The sequence below is a fragment of the Mercenaria mercenaria genome, chromosome 3 (genome assembly GCF_021730395.1).
Source record: "Mercenaria mercenaria strain notata chromosome 3, MADL_Memer_1, whole genome shotgun sequence".
Taxonomy (NCBI): domain Eukaryota; kingdom Metazoa; phylum Mollusca; class Bivalvia; order Venerida; family Veneridae; genus Mercenaria; species Mercenaria mercenaria.
Window position 1 is genome coordinate 13,073,064 of NC_069363.1, and position 16,499 is coordinate 13,089,562.

General features: G+C 33.8%; 1 protein-coding gene and 1 long non-coding RNA gene across 3 annotated transcripts in view; one reads left to right on the forward strand and one right to left on the reverse strand.

The window, feature by feature from the left end:
- Positions 1–16,499, reverse strand: part of LOC128555504 (uncharacterized) — a 180,649-nt gene that overhangs the window by 17,475 nt on the left and 146,675 nt on the right. The gene's annotated exons all lie outside the window — the stretch shown is intronic.
- LOC123525405 (serine/threonine-protein kinase PLK1-like) overlaps positions 1–16,499 on the forward strand; it is a 43,170-nt gene that overhangs the window by 1,575 nt on the left and 25,096 nt on the right. The gene's annotated exons all lie outside the window — the stretch shown is intronic.

Consider the following 16,499-nt stretch of genomic DNA (forward strand, 5'->3'; position numbering starts at 1 on the left):
TCTTATTAATACTGACGTTTCATTATTTTGGTGACCAACTAATTAGATCTCGCATATTCCCCCTTTTCGATCAAAAGGTAATCTAAAGCATACACATGTTTAATCTGTAGCGCGACAAAATATTTAAACAGAGATGCCATTTTTATTTTATTTTATTTTTTATTTTTTTAATATATATATATATATATATTACAATGAAATTGCAAAATTACTTTAATATGTCTAGCAGACTATGGCCTAGCAGAGAAAGAGCGGCTAATTGGTGTTTTTTTTCTCTCACTGATTCGTTTATAATAAGATCTTTTGTTAAGATTTTTAATTGTATAGGGAAAATATAGACAGGTCGTAAGGTAACTAAAGGATTAATGGTTTTGTATACAATGTCGATTTTGAATTTTAAGACGAACGCAATTAAAGTTTTCGCATTTGATAGACATTTAACGACTGGTTAGGACTAAATTCATTTTAGCTTCATCTCACTGTAAAATAGAACATCAGGTGTTAGAGATATGCTAGTTTCTCTTTGATGTATGGTTATAGATATGCGTGCTCAAATAAAGCCTTTGCTTAGAAACAAAAATATATTACCATATTATGATTAATACTTGTCAAAATTTTCTCGAAAACTTAAGTTGCGTTTATACTTCAGCTTACTAGACAAATAGCTGTAGGCCCGAAATCGTAACTGTTATGTCAGGTTACAGACTAAACTGAGATATGACCCAATGTTATGTACGAAGTGTTTAATTTTTAAAGATATCTTGTTCCTTGACATTCAATAGCTTTCATGGGGATATGATAGACAAAATCTACATGTATGCTAAAGGCGTATTTTTGTTGTATTGTTAACAGAGTGACACAGACTTTAGTGGTGACTTTTTATAGTATTTTAACCCTCATGTTTTTCACAAACTTAGTACAGACGAAACATATCAAATCATATGTATATACCTGTTCTGTTTATAACTTACTATAAACAAGTATTAATTTATGTATTTTGTTGCACACAATATAACCAGTCGCGCGATCTATTATTTATTGGACTTCGATCAGCGAATCATCGATATGTCTAACATACGAACAATATTTTATACACGTTCACGTCTTGATATACACATTTTACGTTTAGGTCAATATTTGAACAGTTTTCCTTCACAAGAATGAATCACAATTCACTTGAAAGGCAGCACCGATGTGTTAAAACTATTATAAGTGATCTATAAAAGTACACATATTTTGAACTTAAGGAGTTTTCTTCGATGTTACACGTTATATACTTGTGTTCCGTTCTGTTCTGTTCCTAGTTACACCCGTCTGGTAGACATCAGTCAGATTCTTATTTACGGTCAATTAACTCACTTGATCTGACTATGTGGCCTTAATAGCCCCCGCATCACGAGAATGACCCACTGAAGAGCTGTAAATGAAAACTTAATTAGTCGCTGTTTAACGTCTCGTGTCCTGTCGTGCTGTAAAGTTCAGCTGTGCCAAAAATATTAGGAAACACGTGCAGAGTTATAAATGGTAAACTTGTACACATGCTTTTAAAGTTTACTTTGCTTTTTTATATCCCTGCTTTGTGGGGAATTATTTCCTAACTGCTATTTCAATTAAAACATGATTGACGCTCCCAGTAGGAGACATCTAGACATGTAGAACAGGCTTGTTTTGATTTTTTCACATTATCTAAATTGTCATCACATGTATTGAACAGAAAAGTGAACTTTCGAATTTATCTTAGTCACCTAATTTATTTTGGAAATAACCTTTACATGCAGACAGTATCGGTCGATAAATCACTATCTTGCCTGGCCTAGTGTACTGCGATAAGATATATATATATAGCTATAGTTCATCTGTTTTATATATGTCGACAACTTTCTGACCATTTTTAAATTGGAATAAAATACCATTAAAATTTTGTTCGCAAATTAATGGTGTTCATGCAAAGAGAATGCATTTCAGCATATTCTATCCCTTTTGTGGAGTTTTGTAAACGCGTTAACTTGTCATTGAACAATAGATGCTAAATTTGTAAATATAACTAAGTGTAATCAAATTAAGACGTAATGATAACAAAAGTAAATACTTCAGCTGATTAGCATTGTGAAATTTTAAAAACAAGAGAAAGTTTCCAGCGATAACAAACTGATATAACTGATACCTGTTCAGGGAAAAATACATGTATACAATGTGTATTGATTGTATATGCAGACAGACAGACAGACTGATACTTTTATGTACAGTCCGATTCTACAGCATATATGCACGAGAACAACTTGATTTATTATATTAAGAAATGTTACGTTTGTGTATGTAGTGAAAATACAACAAACAATATTTTTGTGCATATAGCTCTATACCAGACACATTCTCTAAATGCCATATGTTTAATATAAAAGTACAGTAGTCAGATACCCAGTCATGTGTTTAGACTATATATATTGTACATACAAGTTTATCCCCCAAGTGATCCTGCCAGTCACATACAAAATGGTATGTTAAATATACATATTAACTGTAATGTTTCTCATGTGCTGCTACAAATTTCTTTGTTCTGTTTAAATACTCTTAGAAGGTCTCGACACGCCTAATTAAACTTTACATGTGCAGACGCTGCAGTATTTTGCAGCTTGAGAATGAGCGAAGAATGTTCCCGGTAGTTTATAGACGAACAGATGGACGAAAATATGCCCTTTCAAATATAATGATAGTATTTGACGAATGCTGTGCCTGAGACAACCCCCTACAGTTGTCATTTTATCGATTCAAAATATAATTCACTATATCTGCTATGAATTGACAACTATAGCACGTAAAATCGTATGTACCTGTATACCTCTGAAAAAATACATCATTGACTTTCTTCAGTCGTCAAGAACTCTTTCTGCCGAGAGACCTATCTTTTTTGCTGATCTCCAAGAAGACTTAACGATCTATGATTGACATACAGCGAACAGTATCCCTGCTTGTCTGATAATATACGAGTGAGCTGACAGGAAAAATACGTAAATCCAGGAATCGATATATCCTTTGATCTTACCGACGGAAATAATTAATTCTAGTGGTGCATCTGTGTGCTTATTGATTCCGTAAGGACCATTGTTTTCTTAATTGAGTGATAAGTTCGATTCCATGTTGAAACAGACAGGATTGATTCAGCAGTTTTGGGGGTATATCGATCCCAGACAGTTCAATATAACCGCTGTCACTCTACTTCTAGTATATTTGCCAGGTTGCGCAAGACGATCAAGCGAAGAAAATCTGCAAACATTTTAAATGCAAATTCCTGATAGCGTCTGAAATTGAGCGAGAATATATCTACATATAGCCTGAATGCAGACAACTTTTATTTAATCAGACCATTTGCCAAGATGTATAATAATAAATCAATTGCAGAATGGAAGGTCAAGCGATGTAAGCAAATTATTTTGTTAACAAATTATATTTCACATTAATGCAGGATCAAGATTTTTCTAAACCTCTCTAATTTGATCAATAATTGAATCAGATTCGTTTCACAGAAATCATGATAAGGTCGCAGAACTTTGCCAGAAATTGAAGAACTCTGTGTCAGAAATAGTTACACCTTGATACCTTATCGCCTTACCAATACCGAAGTGGTAACCTGGTTTGAAAAAATGTTTTGAGAAAACGAAGTAGCTTTTTGCTTAAATGATTAAGCCTAAATACTGTTATTACGAATATTTTAAAGAATGCTTCAGTAGTTTGAGAAGTGATATGAACATGTCAAATTTATTTTCATTTTGAAGAAGTCTGAGAATCGTAAAATACATATAGCATACAACATACGTTCTCAGCTTATGATAAGTCAAGTCAGAACCTGATATATGGACCCTTCCGACCTAGAATAGATCGCGTAGCAGTATAATTATTTATAAAACTCCCGTGATTATTCTATTAATCTTTCAATATTATAATACTTTTGTAATTTAATAAATTGTTAAATAGAAGTGAAGGCGGAATCCGATTAAAATTTTAAGCGTATTATAAAGTTACGAGGCAAAATGACAAAGATCATATGCTGTGGTCAATTCTTGAAAAGACGTCAAAACTGCTCAGTCATGATTGATTATGAGTCAGAGGATAACATTTTGGAAACAAAGAAGGTCAGGAATACAAGTTCGTTTTTCATTACATAAAATGGACAAAAGTCAATATCAATTTCCATTAACACAATAAGTACTTCAGTATCTAAAGTCTTGACAAGGGGTGTTGGTAAATAGTATCCCCGAGGACAACGGCGAAAATAAAAACAAATTGGATATCGTTGACATCTCGTTATTCGATGGATGATGTAAATTTGCCAACTTCGTTGTTTTCTAATTCCTAATTAGGGTGAATAAATAACAAATACGGCTACTTTCTTTAACTTATCGTCGTGGTCAATAATGTTTTCTTTCCAAAAAGAAAGGGGTGAATTTGCGATCCGTTTAGCAATTACTAGGATTCGAGTCTTTACAGTTATATGCTTCTTTATAATTTAGTCGATATATAATCAGATAGGTAATATTCTAACAAAGATCCTGGGATCGCGGCCAATTTCTTTGTGTGACACACCAGAACGCCATTCGTCATTTAGAAAAAAAAACTTAGATAATTATATATAAGTATGGAAAGACGATTATATTTTGCGGTTTCTTGCCACAGGGAACTTCAAAGGAATCAACTTAAAATGTATAAATCTATTTCCTAACCGAATTAAATAATAAAACCCGAACTGAAAGATCTAGGTTTGATTAAGTCCATAGCCATGGTAGCCTGATGTATTTGATTGAGACAAAACCGCACTATTCATAAATGACAAAGATGTCACCGAACAAGCTCGCAATCATATATAATCTTAACCTAAGACTCATTTTGCTCGTGCGGCCGTGCGTAATGGGGCATTCGGAACTCTTCTCTTTTATTCATTCTCTTATTAAACCCGTCATATTGAGTATACAGGAAATCACCACTTTCGTTGATTTAAAAACCTTAAACCCACTTAAAAATGCGACCAAACAAAGTAAAGGGGGCGCGACGAGTGTACGTCAAGTAGTGTCGCCATTTTTTCTTTTTTCTGTTGAACTTATATGCTACACAATGACTTTCTCAATATGTTAGATAAAATTTGCACTGGATCTTCCATTTAAATAAATATGATAATAATCAATGTATATATTGAAATAACAATACTGTTCGAAGTACATTAGATAAATGAAAGGTGTTACTCATGTCCATAGGATTTTGATGAGTTTTAAATGCGACCTATTTCCGAGTAAGGTACCAAACGTCTAGCACGGAAGATTAATTATGACACATTCAAGCACAATAGTCTTATTCAGGTGAACCTTATCCATACAGAAAGCCGGTTTAAACAAAGACACTTGCGCTGTCTTTAATTGCTTTAAACAATTAGCAGTCACCCCAGAGGTATTAAATCGCAAAGATTGCCATCAGAAACTTAAGTTATGCTACTGAAATGATTTCTTTAAGTCTGTCTTTTCATGTTTTCTCCGGGATTTTCTTTTTTCTTTGTTAAGCAGCCTGTGACCATTTGATCTGTTAACCAAGTCTTTTGTTTCTGTCATAGTTTAGACATTAATTTTGTACTCCGCTTTTGTAGCCGCCAGTTAACACTGTAATTAAAGTTTGTCTTTTAATTATATTGTCGATTTACTTGACATTTCTTTGTTTAACACGAAAGTTTAAAAGATTTTTCCTGAATTGTCAAAAAGAAAATATTTCAGATAAACAGTCCGGTAGAAAAGTGGAAATTCTTCCGTCTTTGATAAATGCCTATTTTTTTCCTTTAGCACTTCTTTGTGAATGATGTCTACCTCATTTATTGCGTCTGACACCTTCAATTCTTCTAACTTATCAGTACTTATCTTTACAGCGTTACCATATAGCGGTTGAAAGATATTTAAGCCAAGAAGATCATTGCTAATCTTGAAATCTTTTTGCTGTTATATCATGTTATTTAATAATAGATTTCCTACAAGTAAACATAACTTATGACGTCTAGCCGGACAGGGTCATAAAACATCAAAATTACCCCTGCACAAACATTTTTCACACCTTGTTAATTTAAATTTAGTGACATAATACCGATCACTGATGTCAGGTTATGTAATTCCACTTTAAGGTGATAAAAATCAAAATGGCCGAAGGATGTTATCACAAACGAGACCTAGACTTTGGTTTAACGAGGACATCGTCATTTAGCTGATGACTATCGGCCGTATTTAAGTTACTGACCACGGTTGGCCTGAGAGATGGCCACAGGTAACACGTCGCCTGAGTGGCCGTTATAGATGGATCGATGTCATAGTTTATTTAAGTCAATGACAATATCTCCTGTCCAACATACAATATTTGCATTGACAACACGACCATGTAATTAATTACACAGCTTTATTCCATTGTTTTCATTGCAAATATTTCCTCGTAACTTTTCACATTTGTCGCCATACTGTCGCATATGTAAGGAATCTGCACGTTTTGCAAATATCTTAATTAAAACATACGAGCCGTGCCATGAGAAAACCAACATAGTGGGTTTGCGACCAGCATGGATCCAGACCAGCCTGCGCATCCGCGCAGTCTGGTCAGGATCCATGCTGTTCGCTAACAGTTTCTCCAATTCCAATAGGCTTTAAAAGCGAACAGCATGGAGCCTGACCAGACTGCGCGGATGCGCAGGCTGGTCTGGATCCATGCTGGTCGCACACCCACTATGTTGGTTTTCTCATGGCACGGCTCATACATGTTTGTTATGATAAAGTGACAAAAGTATGCGCTTTTTTCACCAGAACCCGCTAAATCTGCCCAAACTGACAAATTTTCGGGTCTGCTACCTACTGTCTGGTTTCATCTAATAAACACAGTTGTAAAAAAAATAAAGTGGTTTGTGTTTTTGTTCCAAAGTTTAATACCGCTAGTTTCTTATCTGTTTCATTACAGAGGATTATTTAAAGTTTTGGAAATGTTGAAAAGTCTGCCGATTATTGAAGCTAGCATTAGCCCTTTATTTGTATACCCTTTGTAGGTATTGGGCAACATTAGTTGTTGAGCGCCATGTAAGTGTTTCGTACCATTTTGACATCTGTTACTTTCAATACAAATTATTTCCGCAGTTCAGAAGACACAGAGCTTTGTCGGTAGTAATCAGCATGCAGCTTTCTTTGATAATAATACTTCTTTTATTTTGTCTGAGTCAAGTTTTTTGTGTGTATTTTGCCACTCAAAAACCAGGGCAGTGGGACAGAATGTCACAGATATTAGAAGTATGATTCATTCAGTGCAAAAGATCCCGACACTAATATTTGAAAGAGTTTCTAAAGTTTCACTGTGGGTGTAATCAGGCGTATTTGAAACTTTAATCTCCGGAAGTTAATATCACCATTTATCAGTGTATTTGCAAAACCCGTATCCTGAACATGTTTGTAAGTGATTGCAAACACCAATAGGGGGCACTGCATACAAATGCTAAAGTCGCCGCTAAGAGCTAATTACAACACACCCATTTCTCAACAGTACTTGAAATTGTATTGAAACTGTGTGCACATCGATCAGCCAAGAATGAAAAACGTATGAGAGCCCTGCTTGCCTCGATCTGGATGTGATGCACTAAACTCTGTATTAAACGACATAACTGACACTTCACATTGCATTCAGACATTACACAACAAAGGAAGAAAATTGCTACTGCGTGCAGAGGGATTTAGACATAAAAAGTATGCAAATTCGTCTTTAAAACTGAAATCTGTCATACAAATCAACATAAAAACCGCTTCATGCATTACATTAATATAATCATTATGTTTCAGTGGGAAAACTGACAAGTCTTTGCGATTTGATATCTCCTGGATGCTAGAAATTCTAATAGATTATAAACATTTACACACCACTTTAATGCAGCTTAATAAGATTAATGATTGCAAACAAAATTTTGCTAGCACGCACATATAGATGTCAACCTGTTCCTTAACAAGTTCAAATATCTTATTGGACTTTGATACATTGTATCATTTGACATTATTTGTATACTCCGGAATATTGAAGCAAATTAAAGGTGTGTGGAATACTGTTCATCAATTTTCATGCATAAAACATCTGTAGCAACCTGTTTACTTGGCAGTAATTACAAATTACACCAGAAATAAATATAGACTTTTAACCCATACTGACATAAATAATACCCCATTGGCAAATGTAATTTATTTCTGAAGAAATAGACCGATCTTCAGTGTTTCAGTTTCATTTAGCGTCATTTAAGCAACATAAATGTGCAGTACGAGACTCGTTTTTGGTATCTGGAAGTATGAAAATTACTTTGCAGACAAGTTGAACATTTCCCAAGCGTGGAATATGCTGTCAAAATGAACATAGATAAGGACTATGAACACTCTACCACCATAGTCCAAAAGAAACAGTTTACAAAAAAGTCTGAACATATTTTGAATACTTTTTCATATGTCGTTAAGTTTGAAGAATGAATTACATTTTCTAATTACTACTGTGATTACAAAGAAAACTGCCCGCTTTTGTTAGTAGTACTATGCTTTTCTATATCCAAGGTTATATGTACAATAGGAACTTGTCACCGACGTAGGTCTTTATTTCTTAATCTCATTCATACACACATAATTGAGGAATAAACTAGACAAGCAGTATTGAGTAAAAAAAGTATTTGATGACAGAAAACTCAAGATGAATGGGAAGTAGACGACAATACAAGAATTTAAAGATGCACATGATATGGTTGAAACAATATAAATGACGGTGTAACATGCACGATAAAAGATGTGGATTCTTTGACAACTGCATGTCATTGCATCGCCGTTGACAAAGGTTATCAGCTTGTATCTTTTTGTTACAAAATTTTGCTTTGACACACTGTTTGATTGTATTTATGTCACTGTCTTTGCTGTCACACCGCTATCTAATCGGGGAAGATTTAAAGTTTCTTAAAATTTGCATGAAATGGCATGTTAAATATTTTGTTAACTTGGATTACAAAGTCTATAACACTAGATAAAACCTGCATTTTATTTATGTTCAGTTAGTAGACAAAGTTGCGATTAAGCAAATTTTATGAGGTGGATAAACATATACCAACACTGAAATACCTTAGCAGCATGTTCAAACGCTTCAGCGAGTCATTCATGACCACCCACTTCAATTACCCGGCTGCAATTTAAGAACATCTAACCCAGTGAGCATAAATAGAAATGATGTAAGATTTCAGCATTCCGAATTGAAATTCCTTCTCATCTGATTAAGCCGTTCCGCCAAGAAAAAAATCTGCCACTTCATATAATCTTGAGTAGAGTCGAACATCTGTAATAAGAAAAAAAGTAAGATATCAATCAGCCTGTTCAAGACAAAACTAACAAAAAATGAAGAATGGTTGAATGATAAAAATAACAGAGAGTATGAGAGCAAACAGTATACGTTCCATTTACCGTGATTTATGAGTTCAGTAACGTTGATAGATTATCATTGCATCGATTTGATCAGCTGATGGTATTCAGCACGAGACATTTACTTTGCTCATATAGAAGAAGTACGCGTGATTACGTTCGACTGTGCAAGTTTAGAACTACGAAGCGGAAATGGGCTTGTTTCAAACCACTTTTGTCAAAACGACTAACAACGACGCATCAGTTTGAATACAGCCACTGTCCAAAAATGTTCGAAATAATGAGGGAGCTAAGTTGCATGTTATTCTCCATTGATGATAAACAATGTAGTAGGTTAGAGTAGGTGTACTGATGGAATCTGGTGATATACATCATATTGATGAATTACAGCAGATTCATTAATTGAGCGATAATCAGACTATCTAGATGAAATCAGTGATTACAGTACAATATACTGATCGTAAAACAGATGGCACAGGGTTTCTTATTGTGCATGCACGATTCTTTCGGCTGTCGTGATTTCAGCTGCTCTTGGCAGCGTAAAAGCACAACTAACAAACAGCAGTGAATACACGCATTGGCAAGAAAGAAAGGAAAAGACACACGAACCGTTTGACTGACGTCATCATTTTATCCATGAAGAGGGCTTATCTTTCAGATTCCTTAACATGATTTACTGAATTAGTTTTATGTTTATCCTTCACTGCACACTTTACTGAAAACTCAACATGGATCGAGGAGATTGATATAAACTTTCGTGCATTTTATCTTAAAAGCTCAAGTAAGATCATCATAAATCTGGAGCAAAGCGGAATAAAGGCTTTTAGCTGTTACAGTAGCGGTATATGTCAGAAAATCTGTCAGGAAGATATTTATTTACAGAGAAAAATCTCCCTTACAGGAAACTTCTGATATTGTGATATGGCTGGGTAGAAATATTTGTGGTTTATGAATGATGACGCTCCGTAACGAGGGCAACATTAATGACATTCTTTACCTTTAATAAAACACGAATCAAATCATTTATTTGTAGTCAAAACTGGCTTTTTACTCTCTGTATAAACTGTATAGATGTAGAAAGCTAGTATGACTTCCTTTCACGATTCATACAAAGTTTCACTTCCGGTGGGCTGATAATGTCATTGTTGCCAATTTTTGGAATTGAACCCAATTCTACAAAAGGGCAAATAAATCGTCAGTTTATTATAGCGTATACCAAATAGGAAAACTAACTAAAGTCAGTACATACATTTACAGTGTATTTTCACACCCATAAGTAAATTTCAAAGATAAATATTTGCAAAAACTTTCTCACAAACATTGTACATGTGTACTGTTTTTATAAGGCATGAAAAACTTAGTCGTAACATATTATTTCAAAAGCTCTATAAGCCTTTTTATTCTTGGTGACCCTTTTGTTCAAATTTGACAAAAATTTGGATTTTGAGCTTCAAAAGTTGTGTTCCTATTCCATTTATTCCGTCTTGCATAAAAGCTTTTAGTAAAGTAACTTCCAGCCGTAATTAAGGTTTATTCACGTAATTGTAGCCTAGGGTTGTTGCAATATGTTATATAGGACAGTATCCACTATAACGCAGTAAAAGGAAATGACCTAGCGGAACAGAATCAATCAGTGTCCCGACGGTATACTATATACTAGAATAAGCAGAAACGCTACAACTTAAGGGTTTATTTTGCCCTAATGAAGTGAAGTTACAACTTTCAGAAAAGGATTTACAGAGAAATACTGTGGCTAACAAGACAAACTACTTCACAAGACACATTTGTATACTTTGACATTTTGCAGTATGTTTTAGTGGACACCCGATTCTATTTTGATGCTTCACAAAACGTTTTGGTATATATTTTATGTTACTGGTTTACAAGATATTTTAGTAGACAACACCAAAGTATATTCTGACGCATGAAGACATTTTAGTAAACACCAAAGTTCAATGTTCATTATACGTTTTATTAGACAGTAAAGTATATTTTAATGCTTGAAGATATTTTAAAAGACACAAGTTCACTGTTCACAAGATATTTTAGTAGGTACCAAAGTATATTTTGCCGGTTGAACACATTTTAATATATTTTGATGGAACCACTTGGGAATGAAATTCTCTGTGTGTCCGCTATGAACTACGTGACATTTAATGGTGGCAAAGACTTTTGAAACAAGAAACCATTGTATAAAATAATTTGAACTAAATAGTTATCACATTATGATATCGTATATCGTATTTAGCATTCTGATAAATATTTCAAGTATGTGCTTATGAATTATACCCGATTGTTTAAAGAATGCGGGGCTGTATTTACCTTGCTTATCGGTGTATATTTTAAGATTGAATTTCCAAAATTGCATTGTAATTCATGAAAATGCTGAGGCAATATATTAGTCCTATATAAATGATGGTAGACAAGTAATTAAACAAGTTGGTTATGTATATTATATTCCTTTGGACAAGAATGTGGCGAATAATTGACTGATCAATGGAGCTTTCAAAGATCAGGAGTTAAAAGTATTCCTCCAATTGTGTCTCTTAAATCTTCATGACTCACTTTGCATGTGAATAAAACGTAAAGTGTACTAATGTTGTAGCAGTTTACTCACATTAATACTGTACAAAGGGCCTAATTTGTTGTAATTACCTTGATACTTGCACTCCGGTACAAGTCACCATGTTGGACTACGGACGATTCACTTTGTTATGCAGAAATAAAAACCAGTTGTAAAATACACAATATTTTTTTCAAACATGCCTTTGTTTTCAACCTCAATAGGCACTCACTGAACTTTTACAGCTGTCTGAATGGCGAATTTAAGATGGTTCATTTCTGATAACTGTTTATGAATGTATAAGATGTTACGGTTCTGAAGATACTGGATATCCTTTCAAAGTCGTCAGTGACTGTTTCTCGATGTAATCATTTCTTGCATTGTCTTCTGTTGTTTCTGTATGACCGACAGATGAGGCGGCACTGAACTATACCGTTAAGAGTTTCTGTATTTAGCCCTCATAACCACTGACGCATTTGGTGATTTTGATAAACAATAAAGTAATCAGCTGTTTTACTGATACTTGATTGATTATGAATAGATTACAAAATAAGGAAAGATTCATGTCATAATTGACATGTGACTTGATATCCATTTGAACAGGTGCGAACGGCCAATGATAACATGTTGCTATTTTAAAAATAAAAATCGTCCCGTTTCCAATAGTTTTATTTGAGTTTGTATTTGTTTATGATGCGAATAATTAACTTCAAGCAGAGCCAAACTTATAGTGAATTATCAATATGTACTTAATTGGCATGATTCGCAGTGTCAATTTGTTTTAATAGTAGTATCTATATATGATATTCCCATGACATGTTTACATGCAATTATTCAACAGAGATAATTTGTATCTGACTGCAAACTGTATTGTCAAGTAGAGTCGTAATATTGACTTGTTGAAACTAGTCTCTTATATATCAGACAAACAAACTAACCAAACTGCCTACTCCCAAGATAGACTTAAGACTAAAATCTTTGATTAGTCCACCATTCATCTTTTTATCATAGTGTTGGTACCTTCAAACACCCAAATAGTGATATTCGAAATATTTCTCGCATTTGTTAATGTTATCAAAGTTTGAGCTATATTAAACAAGCTTTGTTGCTAATCTAAGTGGACAAGGGGAATGTTTATATGCTAGGTTACGTTGTAATTACTGGACATACAATAGTAAACGTTAGCCCGGGCACAGAGCTTAGACATTCAGTTCCGTTTGACAGGTTATGTTGACAAAGGAACGCCTTGGACGTTTTGGAGGATTTTAAATATTTACTTTTGTCATATTCGGTATCGATTCGGGTTTCTTTTAACAGAATACTTACACAGTGTTCTAGACGCCAGGAATAGGATTAACGCTGATAAATACAGCGAAAGTACAAATATATGAACCATTAAAGGTAGCGCCATGATCTTTTTCAAATTGCATAGTGATTCAGACATTTTAGACGCACTTGACGGTTGTTCAAGTGTTTGTATAGCGTATACATACATTTTGTATAAGGATTAATTGATAAGTAATGTTCGATTCCATTCATGTTCCATGCTCACACAAATGGCAAACATCGCCCATTTCACTGCTTTCTGCATTCCATTGGTCTTGAATAAGATTAATATCTACCTGAAGTTTAAAAAACAGATAATCTCCCCACGCTAAAATCTCAGAGCTGACTAATGCCCATTATAAAAATACTATTACTAATATTAATGGTGGGTACTTCAAAGACCCAAGGACGAACCAATACAAGACTTTTATACAAAAAAAAAGAGTCCAAATTTAATCTGATTGGAGGTGTGGGGTTAATTATGACAGGAAGCATTTCACTAGTGCTGTGAATAAGGTTATGAGCTAAATACAAATTGAGATTTATGTCATGATCTCTCACAGTTTATTACAATATAAGCTAGGTTTAAAAGATACTTTTCAAATGTACCACACCTAGACTACCTTGAATTTTAATGTATACCTATCTAATAATTCACTACATATTCAAAAAGTGATACAGTATTCACGCATGACTCCATCAAATAAGTTTATTGTACAGATACGCATATGTCATTTTATAGATACAACAGTACATCATTTTGCTACCCAGTTTTGAAACAAATCATTCTGAAATGATATGGTTTCGGTAGCATATACAAAATTAACGTCGTATTTAAAAGGTAGAATGTTATATAATTTATAATTTCACCTAAATCTGTATTTTCAAGGACTTCCTTGTTGGTGAGTAACTTTTACTGAGATCATCAGCAAAAAGAAACCCACACTGGTTTTCCAAAACCATCTTTCCCAAACACTGGTGACTATCATATATAGACTGACAGTCTTGATCGATCGCATGACGGTCTTTTGACATGGAGACCAAAGTTATACCAAGTCGTACATGTATACACGTGTGTGTGTGTGTATTGACTGCTACGTGTGATTGCGCAATTTACCGTTTTTAGTAGCTATTGCTCATTATCATTGAACATGATACCTGTATTTATTTGTCTTTGATGTATGACGGTCTGGTATACATGAATGTCTCAGTTTACAGCAATTTTATTGTTTTAAGTAGTAATATGGTCATTAAAGTATATGAAGTCATTATACCTAGTATGTCTTCATTGATTTATACCGTCAACTTGTATGGTAATTCAACTTCTCATCCCTTCATTTCTCAGGTATCGAACTCTATTTCAAACATTAATTTAACTTGGGCCATTACTACATTAGAAACTGGGTGCAAGTTTTATATGAAAATCTCCAGTCTCGTGTTGAGTAAGACCTCTAAAGTTTGGATCGCGTTCTGTTGTTAATTTTCATCTGGTAAGGTAACTGGTTTGATTATCTGCATCACAAATCCCCATTTATCATTGATTATGTCAAATTTGAACTGACATAGAGTGATTGTGTGGTACATTTTAAGATATTACAACATGATGGGAACGTCCGGAAGCTGTTAGTCCATGGAAACTAACACCAGTCTCTTGGGTAATTAGCGGAATAAACTATCCAGTATGGATATTGTTTGTATATCCTAGAAATAAATTTATCCCTGCAGTGTTGATACAAAGTTCATCTGATGTTCGTTTTTGTTTACTCAAGAAATGATCTCGAGTGCCCAAGTACTTTTTATGAAAGGTTTCTGTTTCTCGCCAGTACTCATCAATGGTTATTTTATGCCAAGAACAGCATCAATAGCAGGAAATAAAGCTCGTTCTGTATTGTTATTGATTGATACAAACTCACCCAGTATATCAGTCGCTATTTCAATGTGTTTCTTAATTGAATTTTTAGAGGTGATTTTAATTATTAGATTCTAACATAACTAAATAATTTTGACCTTGACAACAGTATTGTTTATGTTAAAAAAGAGAAATATGTGCAAACATGGTTGTCTTGACGTTTTGATTCTTCCTGAATACTGACTTTAATTAAAAGGTGTTTTACATATGTGTATGCTTCTTATTTTCATTGCATAATTATGTCAATCAAATTGACAGCTGTTTCTGTTGGAACTTTCTAATATCATGAGCAAAAAAAAAACTGAATATGATTTTGTTGAAACAGAGGTTTTTGTTGTTCCAAGTTACCTATTTCTTGCACTTCATTGACAACAAGAACAGTTCTTTAATAATGTATACTAATTTTAGACTGTAATATATCAGTGAATAAAATAGGCTTTTTACTGACAGCTAGGGAGAGAGAGAGAGAGAGAGAGAGAGAGAGAGAAAGAGAGAGAGAGAGAATGGAGGGGGGAGGTGAAAGAATATTTGTTGACCTAAATGTTGCATTTTCTTTCAGTAAACAATGTTTGATTGTCTGTGAATTTTGCTTTTCAAACATATGTACTACAGTTTGTACAAATATATGATTTTAATATCATGTGTAACAGCAGTATATATTTATTATATTTCTTATCTTTATGGATAAAATATAAATATTTACTTATGGTGTTTTGAAGTTTACTTGTGTAATTAAAGGCGTATCTGGATAGGGTCAATCTTGTATTTTATCATACTTTTATTTGTTTTTGGTTGTCTCCAAGTTTTTTGCCTTTGTTGTCTCCAGGAATGACCACAATGTTTGCTTTAGCCAGTTCATCCACTTGTTTTAACTGTCCAATGTTTACAGATATCTTATGGTCAACTCTTCAGTGACTAGAATGTTTTCAAGTACCTGTCTAACTGTTTTATTTATTTTTGTGCCATGATTGATACTTCCTGACTCAGCATAAATTTGCTACGTTATATTTGATATGAGGTTTGTAATATATAAGGAGAAAAACTTTTATTATATGAAACATATCAGCATCTCTGCACTGACACAATGTAGTTAGCCACTATCCCAACGAGGCAACCATTATGTTAGATCCAGTAATAACAACATAAAAATGACAATGAGGAAATGTATGTTGTTGTCAGATGTCTTGGCTAAGACCTTGGCATTGTGCACAATACTCTGTTAAACATGAAATACATTGTATCACACAGTGTACTGTTAAACTAGCTTTAT